At 51.7% G+C, this 19787-nt stretch overlaps 1 protein-coding gene across 7 annotated transcripts in view; it reads right to left on the bottom strand.

Moving 5' to 3' along the window:
• Positions 1-13580, bottom strand: part of CYRIB (CYFIP related Rac1 interactor B) — a 153492-nt gene extending 139912 nt beyond the window's left edge. For 2 of the 7 annotated variants that reach the window (XM_057532184.1, XM_057532182.1), the window contains exon 1: positions 12936-13170. The gene's annotated coding sequence lies outside the window, so the exon portion shown is untranslated. The other 5 variants (XM_057532186.1, XM_057532185.1, XM_057532193.1 and 2 more) reach the window with 5 other exon arrangements.
• Positions 13581-19787: the final 6207 nt, after the last annotated feature.

Raw genomic sequence — 19787 nt, 5'->3', positions numbered from 1 at the left:
GGCTCTGACAGAGGCGAGGAGGGCAGACAGGGAAGGAAGATGGGAGGGGAGAGCAGGGAGGACCTAGAACAGACGCCCCCCCACACCACTGCCCAGACAGCAGCTACGCCCCTCTGGGAGGACACGGGTGACAGAGCCCTCAGAGTATGGTCCTTAGGAGAGGGAGGCAGGGAGGTGACAGGCCTATCACACACCCAGCTTCCTCCTCCTGTAAGGATGCTTCATGATGCCCCCTCCACAGAGAAGCGAAGGGACATGAAGCAACTGGCAGGGCTGGTCACCCATGGCAGAGGCAAGGCCCCGTGTCCAGCAGCGGGTCTCCCGCGCCTCCGCCCTCTCGGGAGCAGATGAAACCCACACCCTCAGGGAACAAAAACCTTGGAGTTTTCATGGGCTTCAGCCTCGCCCAAGGATGAAACCTTTTACTAAACCCGCCTAACACCTGATGGGCCGCCCGCTAGGACCTGCTGAGCTGACCTGCATCTCACGGCAGATTGCGGGTGAGGATTAAATGAGGCGATGGGCCCAGGCAGAAACTCATCCCACCACCAGATTTTTAACCGTGTGTTCTAGTCCTGACCCTGGAAACTGCGAAGATGAGGAAGGGGAGTGACTCAGCTCTGTGGCCCAGGGCTCAGCTCAGCAAGTAGCTTCCGTCATTTGGCCAGAGCAGCACAACTGCCTGATTTACCTGTCACTTCCTCTGGAAGGTGCTTGGGAGCAGAGGGCCCAGATGCCGGGCCCAACAGAGAACAGAGAAGGAAGAGAACGGAAAAAACAAGGGCTTTTCTGACACTCAGTAAATGGCTATTTGGAAATGATGCTAAAACGTGTCCCGGTTTCCTATGTGATCATAGAAACACATACACAAAAAATATGAATCTTGGGGTTTGAAGTGAATATTTTTTTTATACCTTTTTTTAAATTTATTTTTGGCTGCGTTGGGTCTTCATTGCTACACAGGCTTTCTCTAGTTGCGGAGAGCGGGGGCTACTCTTTGTTGTGGTGCATGGGTTTCTCATTGCAGTGGCTTCTCTTGTTGCGGAGCACAGGCTCTAGGCGCATGGGCTTCAGTAGTTGTGGCTCGCGGGCTCTAGAGCACAGGCTCAGTAGTTGTGGTGCACGGGCTTAGTTGCTCCACGGCACGTGGGATCTTCCCGGACCAGGGCTCGAACCCGTGTCCCCTGCATTGACAGGTGGATTCTTAACCACTGCGCCACCAGGGAAGTCCTTGAAGTGAACATTTTAAAACACTCCCATTTCCATTTTCCACCCAAAGCAGAAAATTAATTCATACGCTTCTTCCTTAAACCCACCTTTGGCATCTAGTTCCCAGGCACCTTTCTTGTGCCTCCCTTAAAAAAATGGCTGAGGAGTTATTTGAATCAGAACTGCTCCAAAATGAAGGCAAAGATGACAGGTGAGCTACAGAACTTGAAAGAAAATGGCATTTTAAACACAACAGAGACTGTCTGGAAATTTGCTATCCCCGTAACCGGCTGTAGCTCACCTCGGTGCCTTCACCTGCTTGTGGACATAAGGTTACATCTCTTCCACTAAGCCCACACCAGGGCAGCTGCTCCTGCATCGGAACCAGAGTTCGCTCTGCTTGCCACTTACAAAGACAATGCCACCCAAACAGAAAACAACCTTGCTATTGTTCACTGGCAGCTGACCCTCACCTTACCCTTCCCAGAAAATGATTTCCATGTGACCTGAAGAGAGTTCCTGGTATTGTGGTGTCTCTAGACACCATGAGTCTAGAAAAGTCACGTGACCTCCTCTGACCACCCCCGCCCCATCCCACCCCCGGGTTACCTCATTGATTATTTTACTACTATTAAATGGCAAAAATAATGTCTTCTGCCTGGGTCTAGGGTGTCTGATCCAGGGTGGCTGTTATATTCAAGAACTGCCAGCTGTTCTTTCTCCAGTTGTCTTATATTCCTGTTAACAGGCCTGTTAGTACTGGAACCTCAGGAATGCCCGGGACTAAGCTTGAGGAGCTGGTCTGTTTTGTTATGCGCCGTGTACGAAGGGACCTCCACTTTGGTTTTCTTGCTTTCCCTGGAAACAGCAGAGTTCTCAGTTTCTTAGAAGAAGAGACAGAAAAGAGGTTTTCTTCCCATAAAAGTAACATAGCCACCACATTACAGAAAATGCGTCAAAGAGAGAAAGGAAAAGAAATTCGTCCAGATTCTTATCCGCCTTCCACAACCTCTGACACCATTTTGGAGTGTATTTCCTTCCAGTCTTTTTTCCTATATACGACTGCTTTGCTCAGTTTCGCCCAGCCTCCCTGGGCCTTCACCTTGAGTGGCTACAGCAGAACAGATTCAGGTCTTTGGTTATGGTCAGACGCTTAGGTTATTTCCACCTTATTTTGTTATTGTCAAAAAAGCTGAGCTGAAGATCTCTGTGCAACATTTTGTCTAGATTTTTTATTGTTTCCTTATGACAGCTTCCCAGAAGTGGGGTCACTGGGCCAAAGGTTACAAAGATCTTCGTGGCTCTTGATATAAATTGCCATGATTGCCCAGAAGGGTTGATCAAGGACCCAGCTGGCCACCAGCAAGAAGATACAGGTGCCTTCCCAGGATGACACGGTCCACAGGCATCCTGGGGGGAGGACGGGGCACCGGATGGATTTTCTCGTGAGTGAGCTCTTAGAGAACATTCCAGTCTCCGCACATCAGCAGGTGCATCTCAGGTGCTCTTCAATCCACGCTGTTGAGTGGCAGCTCCATAATGCGTAGGAGAATAAGCTCCACGGTGGAATCAAATACTCCCTCCCTCCTGCCCCACTTAACATGATCCGGAACAAAAGATCAGGTTCCTTTTCTTTGGGTTTTAAATGTCCAAGGTCTTCAGACAAAGATCAGGTTAGCTGGAGAGAAGCATTTTCCAATCACATTCCCAGCCACGATCATGGGGGAGGGGGTCCCTGGGGGAATGGGTGGGGGACATTCAAAAGGTCACACCTCACCTATTCCTCATTTACTGCTGAGAGGAAGAGGGCCAGGGTGAAGTCAAAAGTATGCAAATTCGTTTTTCTACACTTCCTCTGCATTTCACCACTGAAACTTTGAGAAACACCACTTGGGGAAAGAGACAGTTCCACTGGGGGTGTCGGGGTCAGGGGGAGGAGGGGTCATCTCTAAAGGCTGGAGTCCCCCATGGGCCCAGGAGGCCCTTTCAGATCAACTCCAGAATGGGGCATTCAACCACAGATGTGAGGAGTGCAGGAACTGCTTTTATTCAAAAAATGGAGTCGGGCCTCACTAGGCCAGGAGAGGCTGTGTCCTTCCAGTCTACTAGGTCTCTACACTGGAGCTGGACCCCCCAAAACTCTCCAAAGTTAATCACACTCAAGCAGAAGAGACCCCTGGAATAATTGTACATACACGTGTAATATATGGAATGCCACTGGGTCAGGACAACTACACATTCTCAAGATGTCCTCAATGTATCACAACATATAATGGAACTGTATCTCATGATCATTTAACTTAGCTATATTCAGCTATACTTCAAGGGCCAAATGCTTTTTTTTTTAATTTAAATAACAAAAGTGTACTTTGTCTCTTGTATTTAATTGAATTTTTTTTTGGATATTGTACATGGTACTTTACTGTATACTGTACACTACTGTTTGTGCTATACATTTACACACACGTGTTACTGCACAGCATCACATACACAAAATCACGTGTGCACAAACGATCCTTCAGGGGCAAATTAGGAGACTGAATCATTTTCCCCATGCAGTTTTGCCTGCTGAGCTGACTTCTGGACTTCACGACTGAGACGTGTCTCCTGTGTAAGGTTTCTTCTCCTTTGGTGCTTTTAGGTCTTGAGGGATGCGTCTCTCTGTTAGGAACTAGCAGAAAATCAGTTTCGGATGAGAACAGGAAACCGGACCTCCAAGGCTGGTGAGCGCTGGGGAGGCCACCATGGCTCGGTAACCCGCCTGCCACGGACAGGCTGTCTGGTCACGAGAACTCCTCGCTGGGCCACGAGCTGGCCGTGTGGTCCTTGGTAGGGCTTTCACCTCCCTGGTCTGGTCACTCATTCTTTCAGTGAGTGACCTAGATGACTTTCAAGTTCCTGCGTGACTCTGGGCAACTCACATCACCTCTCTGGGCCTCCATGGGCGGTGTGAACAGGTTCCAACCTTGGACGAGAATCAGAGCTTCCCAAGCGGGACTCCTAGACGAGATTACACTGTGTGGAGATACTGACCTCCTCAGCACTTTGGGTGGGTGGCCCCAGGGTCAGTCATCTCCAGCCGAGAGATGCTTCCTCTTTTACTGCCCATTCCCCAACCCACACCTTATAAATTCTGTTTCCCGAGTGGGCTGTGGCCTGAAAAAGGCTGAGAAGGATGGGACTAGGTGATCTTCAATGTCCTTTCCATCTTATACCAACTGCCCCACCCTCAGCAGTTAGAAACAGGTGGTACACAGGTAAAAGATTATGCCACATGGGGTTCCTCTAACTGGGTGACAGGGACCAATGCGTCAGAATCATTTGGGTGCCTGTTAAAAATGTGGATTCTTGACCCTCCCACCCAGGAAGGTTAAACGTACACAAGTTATGGTCAGATAAAAGAAATACCAGGCAAGAGGAAACACACACATAGAATATTCTGGCAAATTCACACACTGAAAATGGATGGGGGGAACACTACAAGCTGAGCAATTCGTCCTGTATCCACCTTATTTTCTCAAGTCTACAGTGACCAATGCCCAAACACTGGGATTTTCCTGTCCAATTCAACCATCCACCCCAAAGCATGAACCCATAGCACGCTTCCTTCCCCCAAAACTTTGCCTTGTTGGGGGTGCGTGCAGACAGAGTAATGCAGACGATGCATGTGCTACACGTCCCAACACCAAACGCATCAAGAGGTGTATTAATAGCACCAGTCAGTTTCACACTGAATTTACCAAGAAACCTCACCACTCAAATTAGCCCAGGTAATCTACTTACAAGAGTCATTCATAAATTCGGAACTTCCTGGGCTGACAAGTTCACAGTAGGTGGCCCTCGGCAGTGATGGTTGCCAAGGTGCCTATCATAATGAGATGCCCACTTAGAAAACCACCACCGTCTTCTAGCAACATCTAGCAACATCCAGCAGCAGCAGTGTCTGCTCCTTGGTAGATAACTCTCTTCAGAGATTTTTCGAGTTGTGTTTGAAGTACACTCAGCAGAGGTAGTAAAAACAATAGGTGGGTGTTGAAGCTGGTGTAGCACTTTGCATTCCAGCTTTGCTTCTTATTAGCCTCTAAGTGTTCTCTGTTTCCTCATCTGTAAGGTGGGGATCATATAACTGGCCTCACAGAGTTACTGTGAGGTAAGAAATACCACCTGCAAAGTACACATTGTCCATGCTCGATAAGGGAAAGTTATTACTATAATCAGGGAGACGAAAGAACCCCAAAAAACCAAAATCACAAAAACCCACAATGTGACATTTACAGGAGCCTTGTTATTAGGGAGGCCTTTGTCTGGGTCATAAATGCGACACAAAGTGTCAGACATGCTGTCTCGCTCCTCAACTCCCGCCCCCCTGCCCCCATCCCCTTCTATCACCCTGCCGCCCTGTCCTCTGGTGCCCGGTGACTCTCCCTACTGTCCTATCTCCAAACCTAGCTAGAGCACTTTTCCAATTCCTGAGGGACAGGATAGGCTTGGAGGGGCTGGGCCTGGGTAAGCCCAAGGAAACACATCCAAATGCTTCCTTCTCAGGCTGCTCAGGCCCTTAGGGACTTGCGTGGGGTGTCAGGTGTCACATAGTATTGATTCCCCCCAAGGACCCATCACCAGGCCCAGCGCGTAGTAGGTACTCACTCAGTGTCTGTGGCTGAATAGCAGGATGGACCTGCTTTCTCCACGATGAACTGAACACTTGATAGCTACGAAAGCGTGTTTGGAAAGGACCGTGAAATACCCCTCAGCTTTCGTTTGCAGCCTGCGGGATCTGAATGCCCGCACTGGCCAGTGTCCAGTGCCTCCAGAGCTTGGGGCAGTACACAAAACCAGAGTTCAGGGGAGCAGGGCAGACATTTTAGGATTTTACTGGCTGAGTTTCACTTCCTGGCTGCCTTCTGTATTTTACTTCAGCTCTGGTTTTGAGCAAAGCTGGGGCCAGGCCAGCACACACACTGGCAGCAAAGGCCTCCCCTGGTCTACATGCCCCTCCTCCCAGAGTCCCAGACCCTGAGGCTGAGCGGACAGGGCACTCGAAGTACCGAGTACCTGTGAGATGCCAGGCCCTACGCCAGGCAGACTGTGTCCGTTTCTGACTTAAGAGCCACAACAAGCTGCAAAACAGGCATTGGGATGCCGGGGGAGGTTAGACAAGCTGCAAAAGACTCCACAGTTAGGGAGGCATGTGTGAACCAAAGGTACCAGGTCCTAAGTTCCACGGTCCTTCTCCCTTTCAAAGGAGAACCCCAGAGGGGCCAACCCCAGCGTTCAGTTTTGCATAAAAGCACTGCAGCAGTTTGCAGTTACCTTACAGAAATACCTGCCCTCCCATCAAATCCATATCCCATGTCACTGCCAGAAGGATACAGCCCTGGCCTGGAATCAGCACTGGACAAACCAGTTCCCACCCAGCGGTGACTATGTCTTTGTTGGGGGGGGGGGGTGTCTTTTTGGAGTGTTTCTACGAAGGGGCTAGGTTAGCAGCTAGAGCACACATTACCTCATTCAGTCCTCCAGACAACCCAGAGAGGCAGGTGTTACTAGCCCAGCTTCGTCCGAGACGGTTCTGGCTCAGCAAGGCCCTGCGATTCGCCCAAGGTTACACAGCTACTGAGCCTGGTAGGGCCGGGACGCCGTCGGCTCCACAGTCCAACAGTATCTGCTGAGCGGGCACTGGGTTAAAATTCCACAGAGCTCCAAGTAGCCGGACACAGCCGGTCCCAGGAGACGCCACTAAGCGAAGGAGTCAAGGCCGGAGCTTTTCTTCCTCCTGCTGCCCAGGTCTCCTCCCAGCCTTAGCCCCTCTGCATGGCTGCACCACTGTCCCCCCCCCCCCTTACGTGAGGGGCTGCGCTGACTGGGGTAAGGGAGGGGGGCCAGGAGCCTCTGACGGGGCGCTCGGCTTCAAAGCCATCGCTTTTCCCGCGTCGGGCCTTCTTTTTCACTGTGGGTTTAAGGGCTTGGTCCCCTGCCAAAGGAAGGTCAGGGGCAGAGGTACCTTTTGCGCTGGAGGACCTCCAGCCCCCAGCATTTCCTTGGCCTCAGAGCCTTGCACTAAGGCGGCCCCGAGGCGCTCACAGAAAGACACTCTGGAGCCGTGTGATAAGCTCGGTTTGGGAGCCAGAAGACCTGGGTTCCGGTCCTGACTTTGCCTCTTGGGTAAAATGCTTCCCCCTCTGGATCCCAGTTCCCTCATCTGTTCAATTAAGAGTACGGGACGCCTGAAGCCTGAGACTCTGAGCTAGAGGTTCCTGCTCAGCCCTTCCAGACCTCATCACGGCTGAAGGCCTGGCACAGTCCCCCTGCTTCCCTCCCTTCCCTCCCTCTCCCACCCCACCTCGACTGCCCAGAGCACCCGGGCCCCGCTGGGCTACGGAGCACCTCTGGGTGGGTGGAGGGAGCTCTTCTCCACCCTCCCTTCAGTCCCCACCATCTTCGTATCGTGTGATTTGGGGCACGTCTGTCTCCTCTGCTAACTAAGCCATCAGCTGCCAGAAGCCTCCGGGATCATATTCTGATTCGCATCCTCAGTGCCAGCTGGGGTCCCAAATGAATGAGGCAGGTGGGGACCTCCAAGCTCTCCCTACTCAAAGTGTGATCCACAACCCAGAGCACCACGTGGGGAGGTGTTAGAAATGCAGGCCTTCCGCCCACCCCAGCCTGTGACTCAGAATCTGCAAGGGAATCCCCAAGGGATCCGGTGGCACACACCAGTTTGGGAAGTGTTGCAAGGTGTCCCCCAGTTCTGACATGCCCTACCCCACATCCCTCGATTTGACCACCCAGCTGCCTCCTGACTTGTGGGCCTTAGTAGGGCTCACTAAAATGTAGCCTGTCATTAAGCAAAAAACATTCACCTTAGGAACCTTCTAGAAGCCTGCCACTGACTCTCAGATTCTAGAAGCAGCATCTGAAATGTACAGCCCCCCAGGGTGATTCCCGGCATGTGTGACCCACTGGCTCTCTGAGTCTCAAGGAAGCCCAGGCAGCTTCAAAATGTTCAGGGCTCTCCCCCTCAGTTCTGTGGCTCTGGCTACCCTCGTGCTCCCCGTTCATCAGCCCCCATAAATGGATGACTGCCAACAGCCAACAGCAGAGACAAACAGACCGGCAGCCCACCTGCCCCTCACGGGCCCTGCATCCACTACTCCTGACATTTATTCAACTTGGAAAGAAAAGGAACCCTTCCAAAACACGCTTTCAGTTTTTTTTTTTTAATAAACCCTGCAGTTCCTCTAATAGCTTCAGATTATCTTAAATATTTATAAAAATCATTCTCAGCATCACTTCTTTAAACAAATCTCCTCGTCAACTTCGATTATTTATGTATTTATGAACATGATGTCTCCTTCCCTTGGAGCAGATGGCAGCTAGTAAGTCTCTGGAAAGGAGAGGAAAAAAAATCAACGGGACAAAACGTAAACTCAGTGACTCCCCAGTTTACTCTCCTCGACAAGCTCTGGTACAAGGATCTCTCCATTCACAGTGGAAGCACCATACTGTGGCCAGTCAACAAGTGGTTTGGGAAAGCATGGAGACTTGAACTTGAATCTAGGACGAAGCTGTCACCCAAGGGCTTGATCCTCAGTGGGAACTGGAGCCCCGTTAACGGAGGGACAGGACGATGGGACTGCGGCCAGGACAGAAAGAGCCCAGGGGTGGCAGGAAAGTAACTGACATTTGCTGAGCACCGTCTATGGGCCATACACTGTGCTGGGAGGCTCCCCAGACCACCTCTGTGTGGACCTTCACAACAACCTTTCCAGGCAACAAACATTATTCTTCATTTGAAAGATGAAGAAGGCCCAGAGAGAGGAGGTCACGGAGCTAGTAAGCAGCAAAACCAGGATGGAAACCCAGACAGTCTGGCCCCCCAAACTCATACCCATGCTGCCTCTGAAGCAAAAAAGGATGAGAGGAAAATACAGTTGCTGTTAACCTCATGCATCCTTGGCTACAAAGTTATTATCTTCCCTGCAACCTGGTGAGGCCAATCACCCCTTTTAAGACCATCAAAGACTTAACTCCCAAAGTTCTACCCAGGCAACAGAACTCTGTCCATTTGACAATCTGGAGGGATCAAGTCTTGGGTGAAATCTGGAAGGAGTGGATACGAAGTTTATGAGAAGATATGAAATGAGTGTCATAGGCACATAAAAAGCTCACTTTATGAGAGACAGGAAAAAAGACCTTTTACCCTCAGGGATGGATGAAAAACAGGATCATAATGATTCTTTCTTCATCACGCCTTTATCAAGTGTCCCAGACAGGGAAGGAGAAAAAGAATAAAATCAACCCTTCCCCCCACCCTTCCTCAATTTACTTCTCTCCAGAAGCTCCAATTCAAATTAAAAAAGGGACATGGGGGGCTTCCCTGGTGGAGCAGTGGTTAAGAATCCGCCTGCCAATGCAGGGGACACGGGTTCGAGCCCTGGTCCGGGAAGATCCCACATGCCGTGGAGCAACTGAGCCCGTGCTCCACAACTACTGAGCCTGCGCTCTAGAGCCCGTGAGCCACAACTACTGAGCCCATGCTCTGCAACAAGAGAAGCCACTGCAACGAGAAGCCCGCGCACCACAACAAAGGGTAGCCCCCGCTCGCCGCAACTAGAGGAAGCCCGCAAACACCCAACACAGCCAAAAATAAATGTATAAATAAATAAATTTATTTAAAAAAAAAAAAAAAAAGGGACATGGGTCTGGCCTTTGAGGCGCTTATGCTCTCTCTAGTTGAGGACACAGGGATCATTACTGCTGCTGCTGTTGATAATAATAATCACTGATGATTATGGCCATTTAATGGGGGCCCGTGCTGAGAGCATCACTCACACGACCGCAATGAGCAAAACCATCCCCCCGATAGATCGTCCCATTTTACAAATGAGAACACTGAGGCTCTGAGAGGTGAAGAAACTTGGTGACATGCACACAGGCAGTAAGAGGGGGCAGTGAGGTGTGAATGTGGATCCTGCCCTCATGTTCAGGAGTCCTGTGAACTGGATGGAATGGGGCAGGGATGATTTTGCCTGTTTATACATGAGGAAAAGAAAGTTCTAAGAAGGTCATGACCTCTCTAAGGCTTCAGGCCAGGGCATACCTAAAGTGGACTGATTTTAAATCTGACGTTTCACTGACACAACACTATCGCCACAATGCTTGCTGGAAGATGGTTTCGCTGGAGAGAGAGAAACCGCTTTGGCGGCCAAGTCCCAGACCTCCAAAGCCACAGGACAGTGGTCTCTTCAATCAAGGAGATGATCAGCGCAAGGCCACAACCTCCGGGCACTGGTGCCCCTCAGGAGTCCCTCCTGTCATGGGCTCTGGGTCCTGAAGCAAGAGCTGACAGAGACTGCGATTCCACAATGGGGAACCAAGACACACTTGGGAGGAATGGCCAGAGAACAATTGCAAAAGGTCACCTACAGGCCAGTGCGCTGACCTTGAGGTAGAGACAGACTGTACCTCCACAAAGAGCAAACCATCCCTCTTTTGTTCATTCTGTCAAAAAAAAAAAAAAAAAAAAAAAAAAAAGCATGTACTGAGTATCCAGCATATGCCAGACAGCCTGCCAGGTGCCAGGGGAAACACAAAGGCCCCTCAGAAGGGAGCACAGCCCACAGGGAAGAGCGGGAGACCTCTGCAGTTGCAAGTCTGGAGTAAGGACCTTGAACCTGCTGCTTAATTGGCTGAGGGTCTTGGGCCAAGTCCTGCACTTTCTCTAAGTCGTAAGATGAGAATAAAATCTCTACTTCATGGGTAACTATGGCCACTCTACGCCTTAAAACTGAATCTGTGCATGCTTAAACCGCAGCTGGCCACACAGAGGTGCCTGCCTGCTTTTGCCTCTTAAAATAATAGCAGCACTCAGGCTCATCTCCTGCCCTCCAGCTGTGAGAGAAAAAAACACCAAAACAAAAAGCACAGCTAAGGATCCTAAGAGAAGTGCACACAGGCCTTTGGGAGCTGAGAAAGGAGAAAAGGAATGGCTGTCAGAGAAAGCAAAATTACCTGAAAAGCTCCCCAAGTGACCTGCGGAAATGCATAGTGAGCCTTTATACGAAGGCCATTTCCAAGCACCCCTGAGGGTGAATCCACCCTGGGCTCCTTCAGCACACACGCTCTGCCCCTCCCCATGCCTAAAGTTTAGCAAGGATCCAGATAATGCAAATTACAACGTGCCTCCCCAGGAAGAAAACTCAGGCCAGCTGACCACTTCTGCATGCCCCACCTAGGAGAAAACCCACCTCTCCCTAGCTTCCTCCTGTTTACAGGAACCCCAATGCCTGGGAAATCAGCCCAGCTGTCAGCCCTGGCAGCCCGCCCCGGCGGCCAGTCATCTGGCGGTGGCAATCAAAATGAGGCTTCCTTTTCATTTCCACTAAATGCAATCTTCCAAGAATAGGAGAGGCTCAAAGTCAGAGTTTAAGCTCCTTTTCATAAGAAGTCAATATTTTCACAAGCTAATCCTCCTTGGGAAGGGGGTGGATTACATATATCCCAGGTGGCAAAATGTGGCTCTCTGGGGTGGAATGGATGTTACAGGGCAAGGAAGCCAAAATGTAGAACCACACCCAGCCACTCACTTCTCAAAATTCACCACCCACCTATTCATTTCACAGGTATCTATGGAGCACCTCCCATGTGCCCCAGGCCCCCCTTCTAGGCGGTGGGGGTGCAGAAATTAAAGGTGACTGACAATGACACGTCCCATCACTGCGCCCTCTCCAGGCCAGGAAATACACGCTCCTCTTCTCGAGGCCCAACTCAAAGCAGCCCATTTTACAGACAGGCGCCTAAGACTCAGAGAGGGCAAGCGATTTGCCCAAGGTCACACAGCTATTAAGTGGCAGAGCAAGGAATTAAACCTAGGTGCAAAGTCCTCGTGACACTCCCCGGCGGGGCCTCCTTCCCGCTCAACCCCTCCCCCTCTGGCTCCATTTCTGCGGCAGGGGGAGGATCAAAGACCGCTGCCGGGGGCTCCAGTAAGGGAAGTCCTCGGTTCCTCTTTCCTTCCAGCCCCGACACAGGACACACAAGGTTCCATACCCACGGTGTGTGTACACAACCCCAGGGAAGCCGTGCAGGCTGCAGGGGCATCCACTCGTTAACACTGAACTTCCATTAAAAAAAAATGGAAAAACAAAATACGATGAAAAGATAAAGGGCAAAGAGGAAGTGCTCTTTAAACAGAGGCGGGTGGTTACCCCACGAGGAAGTCTTGAAGCCAAGGGAGATTCTGTTCACCCCCTCCAGTTCCTCAATTCTAAGAGACTGGCCTTCCAAGCCCCCAGTCGAAGTTAGCTGGGGGGGTTGGGGGGTGCACGGCTCCCGGGGTCAGACCCTGCGCCCGCACCTGGCTAGCAGGAGGGGTCAGCGGGGGGGCGGCCACGCCAGGCACCCCTCCCTCCGGGCGCCGCCGCGCGCTCCCCACAGCTGGGCGGACCCGGGCGGCGGCCCCTCGGCGTGCGCCCCTCGCGCCCTCCAGCCGCCTGCCCCCCGAGGCGCATCCTCGGGGCGCCCCACGCGCCGGGGGCTCCCACCGCTGCGGCGCCCCCTCTCCAACCGCAGGGCGCCCGGCGCGGCCCGAATCGCACTCCCACCTCTCCCTGCACCCATCGCGCGCGCGCCCCGCACCCCACGCCCTCCCCGGTGGCAGATCGGCTCCCAGGGCGCGCGCAGGCAAGCCGGGCGGCGGCGCCGGAGGAGCCCCGGGCACGTACCTGGTGGCCCGGGCGAGCGGCGAGGGGAGCGCGGCCGCCGGCGCTGGAGCGCAGGAGCCTGGGAGCCTCGGAGCCTCGGGTGCCGCCGCCGCCGCCGCCGCTTCCGGGTTGGCGGGTCTCACGTCACCGCCACAGGTTTGCGAGCGGCCCCCGCCGCGGCGGCCCAGCAGCAGCAGCAGCCCCGGCGACTGCCAGGCGAGAAATAACTATAAAAGGAAGAGGCGCATCGACGAGGAAGAGGAAACGCCGTTTACCTTCGAGAAGCCGCGCCGCCAGCGCTCGCACAAAAGGAGGACGCCCGCCGAAGCCGCCTCCCCCCGCGCCCCGTCCCCGCCGCATCGCGGAGCACGGCGTCAGCGCGCGCGGCGCCCCGGGACCGCCCCGCGCCGGCCCCCACCCCACAACCCGGGGGCCGGGGCGCGGGTGACCTTGGGCAAGTCGCGGCAGGCGGGCGAGCGGCCGCCCGGGGGCGCGCTGGGGGGCTCGGCGCCCTCCCGGTGGCGTAGACGAGGGAACTTCAGCTCTGGGAGGCGCGGGGATGGCCCAAGGGCACAGCCCGTCGGGCCTTCAGCGCCCCCGACCTTCAGGCCGGCCGGGCTCCCGGCCCTGGGTCCGCTGCCCCCTCACCTGTGCGCGGGGAAGGATGCAGATCCCTGCCCCGCCCCCCTGGCGGTGGAGGCGCGGACAGCCTGTGCGTTCAAAACATCCATTCGGCCCTCGACACATATTCGCTGAGGGCCTACCAAGTGCCAGGGCCGTCCTAGGTCCCGGAGAGGCAGCTGGGAATCCAAACAACATCCCTGCCGCGGGGGGCGGGGGTGGGGAGAGGGGGTGACGGGCAATAAACAAGCGTCCGATGTGTCTGGTGGTGCTAATGCTACAGAAGGAAAGATAACGCGGGGCCGGGGCGGGGGAGTGGGAGTATCTGTGCTGCCCTACGAGGCTCTCCAAGGACTTCCAGCACTGAAATTCCCAGACAAAATGCCCCTCACTAGAACTCTCGTTTCCGGTATTATAAGAGACCTCATCTTTCCCCTCTTCTGTAATGGCAAAGAGTGCACTTCTCTCCATGTAGGAGGACATGCCTAGGAAATTGAAATGCTTCTTTTTTCCCTCTGCCTTGCTCCCCCAGCCCTCAAAGCCATCCAACACTGTCTTGAAATTCAGCCAAATTTCTTAGGAATATAGACAGTGTTCTTTAAAGTATTTCCTCTGACCTCCAGCAGGACATCAAGAATCACCTCAGAAGCTTCCATAGTCTTTCCACCCTCCACCTCTCCTGGATGTGTTGCCAGGAAAGGGGATGTGGTGACCAGTCACCAAATAATATTGAGTGCTGACTTACCTGATTTTGACCCGTTTGTTTCTTTAGCGAGCCCCTTCTAAAGCCCTGTGCTAGGAGCTGGGGGCACTGAGACGGTAGGATTCCAACAGGACTTCCAAGAGGCTCCTAGTCCTGGAGGGAGATGGGGGCCCACATGAATCCGTACCTGGAGGAAGGTAGCACAGATGACAGTGTATAGAGGAGACAGGGGGAAGGGGTGTTTACCCAGCTTGGAAGGGAGGGAGCCAAAGAGAGAACAACAGGAGGAGATCAGAAAGCCCTCCCTAGAAGTTCTGGGAGGCATTAGAAGCACCTGGAAGCTTGCTTGATCCCTGGAGCTCTCACCCCTACAAAAGGGGAGCAGGTGCCTCCCCCGGCAGTAGTGGAGGGTGGCATGGGGAGGGGTGGAACAGCTGGGTCTTGAACTATGAATGTGACAAGAAGCAGAGAAAGGGTTTGGAATCAGACACAGCTGAGCTGAGTTTAGTTTCTTTCTTGGCCGCCTACAAAGTGGCATGAATAATTCCGAACATTTTGGAAATACTCACCAGGTGCCAAACGCTGTCCCCATCTAATTTAATTCTCACAACAGCCCCAGGGGGCAGGTTCATCACGCTCAGTGTTTTGCAAGATACTGGAGCTGGGAGAGAGATGGGATTTGCGCAAGGTCAGATTGATTAGATCGTGGTGGAGCTGGGCATGCACCCAGATTGTCTGGCTCAAGGCCCGGCACTTAGCCACGCTGGGCCTCAGCTCGCTCATCTGTGAAATGGGATTGACCATAACTACTTCATTAGGTGGTGGTGTGGGGGGCAGTTAAATGAAATAGCACATGTGTAGAACCTGGCGCATTAATAGGACCCAGGAGAGAGCTATCACCATTGTAGTTGTCATCACAGTAATTGTTAAAGGCATGGGGGCAGGAACTTTCTGGCCCGCTTGGGAACTGCAAACAGCTTGGCGTGATTGTAACACAGAGTGTAAATGTGGGGAGTCAGGAAGCAGGGGAGAGTAGGTGAGGGCAGGGACAGGGGCTGCATCACACTTCCCCTGCACTCCGCTGAATTCAGAGATGCCTGAGAGGAGAGGTCCAACTCGTATGCGTGTGTCTCCGCTCACTGGATACAGGGAGGCTAAGGGGATGATTCTGGCCTTTGACCTTGCCTCATTCAATCAGGTCCTGATAGATCTGACAGACTCAAGCAAATGGAAACCTGGGGATAATGCCTGGGAAAAGCTCTGGCAATTCACCACTGCAGTGACCTGCTCTGTTTCCCTGGGGTATCAACCCTGACAACAGCAGGTAGAAATCTATGTCTCAGTCTGTTTGGGCTGTTGTAACCAAATACCGCAGACTGGGTGGCTTAAAGAACAAACATTTACTTCTTATGGTTTTAGAGGCTGGGAAGTTCAAGATCAAGGTGCTGGCAGATTTGCTGACTGGTGAGGGCCCGCTTCCTGGTTCATAGACGGCCCTCATGGCTGTGTCCTCACATGACAGAAGAGGGGAAGGAGCTCTCTGGGGTCTCTTTTATAAGGACACTAATCCCATTTATGAAGGCTCTGCTCTCATGACCTAATTACTTCCCAAAGGTCCCACCTCCCAATACCATCACATGAGGGATTAGGTTTCAACACAGGAATCTTGGCGGGACACAAACATTCAGTTCGTAACATCCAGCATCCTGAAAACAGAGCTGATTTTGGAGTCAGAAAGGCCGGCCTACCATTTCCAGTTGTGCAACCTGGGCATGTCATTTAACTTCTGACTCCTTTAATTTCCTTGTCTGTAAAATGGGGACAGTAACATTCATTCTGTCCTTGAGAAGGCACCATGAGATAATGAATTTTGAATGCTCTATAAACTGTAAAATAGCATATGCACATTTTAGTTTCAGTCTTAGAATCCCGTCCTCCCATGGCACAGGCAGTCCACCCATCTTTCAAGCAAAGTAGCTAGCTCTTTCCATCACATATGCAAAAGCCCCTCAAAACTATGTGTTTCCCTGCTGAGCATTTGCTTTTTCCCAAGAGTGAATGCTATTACGTGTACAAGGTAACAGAAGGTAGAAGTCAGGAGACACAGGGACTCCGTTTTTGTCCTGCTGGTTAGTATTTTGCAATTAAGCAGATTCCATTTTCCATTGGGGTAAAAGCAAACTCAGTGACGTTCTATGTACCTGGTCACCTGGGTCCCTTCACCTCCAGCCATTCAGAACCAACAGACTTAAGGGAGGAGACAAAGCCTGAACCCTCTAGGGGCTGCCATCCTGGAAGGGGGCTTGCAGGTGGCTCAGGCAGCCCCTTCCGGCTGGAGAATCCCACTCGGAGAGGTGGAGAGAGAGCTGGCCTTTAGGCTGGGACACGGATCCTAACCTGCCATGCAGAACCAGGGCTAGTGAGTGATGGTTTCCAGGGGCGGGGAGGAGAAGAGAATGGGGGTAACTGCTTAGGGGTTTCCTTGAAGGGTGATGAACATATTCTGAAACTAAATCAAGGTGGTAGTTGTGCAACACAGTGAACGTACTAAATACCACTGAACTGTTCACTTTAAAATGGTTAACTATATATTGTACATCAACTATATCGCAATAAAAAAATAAAATAAAAAACAGTTAACTATAGGTTATGAGAATTTTACCTGGATTAAAAAAAACAAAAAAACAAAAGGATGGAAGGAAAATTTGGCCAGGGGATGGGGGAAGCTAGTGAGCAGGACCTTTAGTATATTTTTGGTATTTCAACGAAGCCACAATAGAGCTGCACAAATGAACCAAAATGTCAGAATCCGGGTAACCAGGCGCTGGAACTCCTTGCGAGCAGCCAGTTTATATAAGGGATCCTTTAACAACTGAAAGTAAAAGCAATTAGTATGAAATAATGCAGTTTGCGTATTAATATTTTTATTATTATTGTACCTTAATTTGTGTTTCTGAGAAAAGAGAGTGGCATAGTGGGAAAGCTCAGGGTCGAGATAGACCCGAATTCAAAACCTGACTTTATTTCTCATCCGCCTCAGGACCTCGGGGACAGTATTCAGCCTCTCGTGTTTCCCTGTCACGTAAAATGGGGTGACAATGACACCGACGCCATGGGGTCATTGCAGGGGCCAAGTGTGGAGCACAGGTAGAATTTCACCTGGAAGGTACTTAGTATATGGCCGTTGCTGTGGTTCTTACGATATGATACACAGCGTCTTCCGGAGCACGGGGCCATGGAGAAAAGGAACCAGAGAAGTTCTTGGGGGGAACTTTAGAAAGCACTGCCTAGACTTTAGAGCCTTGGAACTGCACAAACCAAAGCACACCTGCAAGACGGATTTCACCCGGGCCCGAGCACAGCGCGTGGCAGGCGGCGGTGATGTGATTGACGCAGGCGCAGGCGGCTCCGCTCGCTCTACGCCCCTCCCGGGAATCGATGGACACTCATGGCTTGTCACTGGTCCCTTGCAAAGTGACAATCACCACTAAACGCAAGAGAGCAAAGTGAAAACACTGCCACCTCCCTGGGATCATGTAGCGATGGTGGTGGGAGGGGAAACTAGCCCTTCACACTCTCCAAAGAGCCTAAATCCTGGAGAAAAGCTGGGAGTGATTTTAGAGCCAGTGCTGTTAAACAGTTACTTACCGGGGAATTGCTGTGTAAATGGGTCAACTTTCACTGTGCAGAAAAACTCAATTACGTGGAGGTGCGATCTTGTATCAGTGACATGTTCCACGGGAAATCAAATGGCCCTACGTGAGAAGGGACAGAAATGTCTCCCCTACGATCACACTGAAATAAAACCACTTTCTAAATGAGTCATTTCTCGGAGCATAAAACGTCTCTCTACCCTGGTCCACAAGCATAGGTGTGAGCGTGCACACACACTTGCATACACACCCAGGGCAAGAGGGTGTTTATATGAGTTATTTTTTAAATTATGAAAGGAATACATGGGACTTCCCTGGTGGCACAGTGATTAAGAATCCGCCTGCCAATGCAGGGGACACGGGTTCGATCCCTCGTCCTGGAAGATCCCACATGCCGCGGAGCAACTAAGCCCGTGAGCCACAGCTACTGAAGCCCGTGCACCTAGAGCCTGTGCTCCACAACAAGAGAAGCCACCGCCGCAATGAGAAGCCAGCGCACCACAACGAAGAGTAGCCCCCGCTCACCGCAACTAGAGAAAGCCTGTGCGCAGCAACGAAGACCCAACGCAGCCAAAAATAAATAAAATTTAAAAATTAAAAAAAAGAAGTAATACACGTTCACTATAGAAAAATCGAGAGAGAAAAGTATAAGAAAGCAAGCAAAACTCATCCATAATGTCCTGTCCAGGGTCAGCCATTCTTTCTTAACATTTTGACTGTATTATCTCTCAGTCTTTTTAAAACGCATTTTAAAACAGTTGCAATCACACTGTATGCGCAATGTTGAATTCACTTCTTTATTCACTTCTGCGTGAGGTTGTTCATCCCACACTGGTTTAAACAATAAACTGGGAGGCCACTGTTGGCCTGAAACCCACACAGGACAGAAGGGAAGGAGCGTGTGAGAGAGCAAACCACTGTTTCCCCTTCAGTGCCATTTCCTCCAGGCCAGACACCATGTCTTGTTCAGCACTGAGGTCCCAGCCCTTAGAATGGTACCCGAAACATTACGACTGCTAAATAAAGGTGCGCTGAATAAAGAATGGATGGGCGGGGGGCTTCCCCGGTGGCGCAGTGGTTGAGAATCTGCCTGACAATGCAGGGGACACGGGTTCGAGCCCTGGTCTGGGAAGATCCCACATGCCGCGGAGCAACTAGGCGCATGTGCCACAGCTACTGAGCTTGCGCGTCTGGAGCCTGTGCTCCGCAATGAGAGGCAGCGATAGTGAAAGGCCCGCGCACCGCGATGAAGAGTGGCCCCCGCTTGCCGCAACTAGAGAAAGCCCTCGCACAGAAACAAAGACCCAACACAGACAAAATAAATAAATAAATAAATAAATAAATAAATAAATAAATAAAGTGAAATTCTAAAAAAAAAAAAAAGAATGGATGGGCGAATGGGGGAGAGATGCTGATACCTTACCTGACAGGTCCAGCCACTGACACCTGCCCACCTGAGCAATAGGGAATGGTGGGGACTGTAGTGAAGGGGAGCACATCCTCCATCCTTAGACATTCACGTTCCAATCTTTACAACACCCTGTGCTCATCAAAAAACAGGTGTCTGTCTGCAGTGGGCAACCTCTCAGAGCAGTGTTCGCAAAGCAGGGCCCTTGGAGAATAGTACCAGCATCACCTGGGAACTGATAGGGAAAAAAGTCTCCACCCCATCCCAGCTACCCACTCAGAAACCTGGGGGTGGGGTCCAGCATCCTGGGGTTTAACAAGCCCTCCAGGTGATTCCAGATTAGCTCATATTTGAGAGCCACGGACTTAGAGCAGTGGTTCTCGGCCCTGGTGCATATTAGAATCACCTGGGGGACCTGTTTACCCTCCAGTACCTGAGCCCAGCCCAAGATTCCAATTTAATTGATCTTGGGTGTGCTCAGACTTCAG

Source organism: Balaenoptera acutorostrata, chromosome 17, assembly GCF_949987535.1.
Source record: "Balaenoptera acutorostrata chromosome 17, mBalAcu1.1, whole genome shotgun sequence".
In the NCBI taxonomy this organism is placed as follows: domain Eukaryota; kingdom Metazoa; phylum Chordata; class Mammalia; order Artiodactyla; family Balaenopteridae; genus Balaenoptera; species Balaenoptera acutorostrata.
This window is presented reverse-complemented; position numbering and strand designations above follow the sequence as displayed.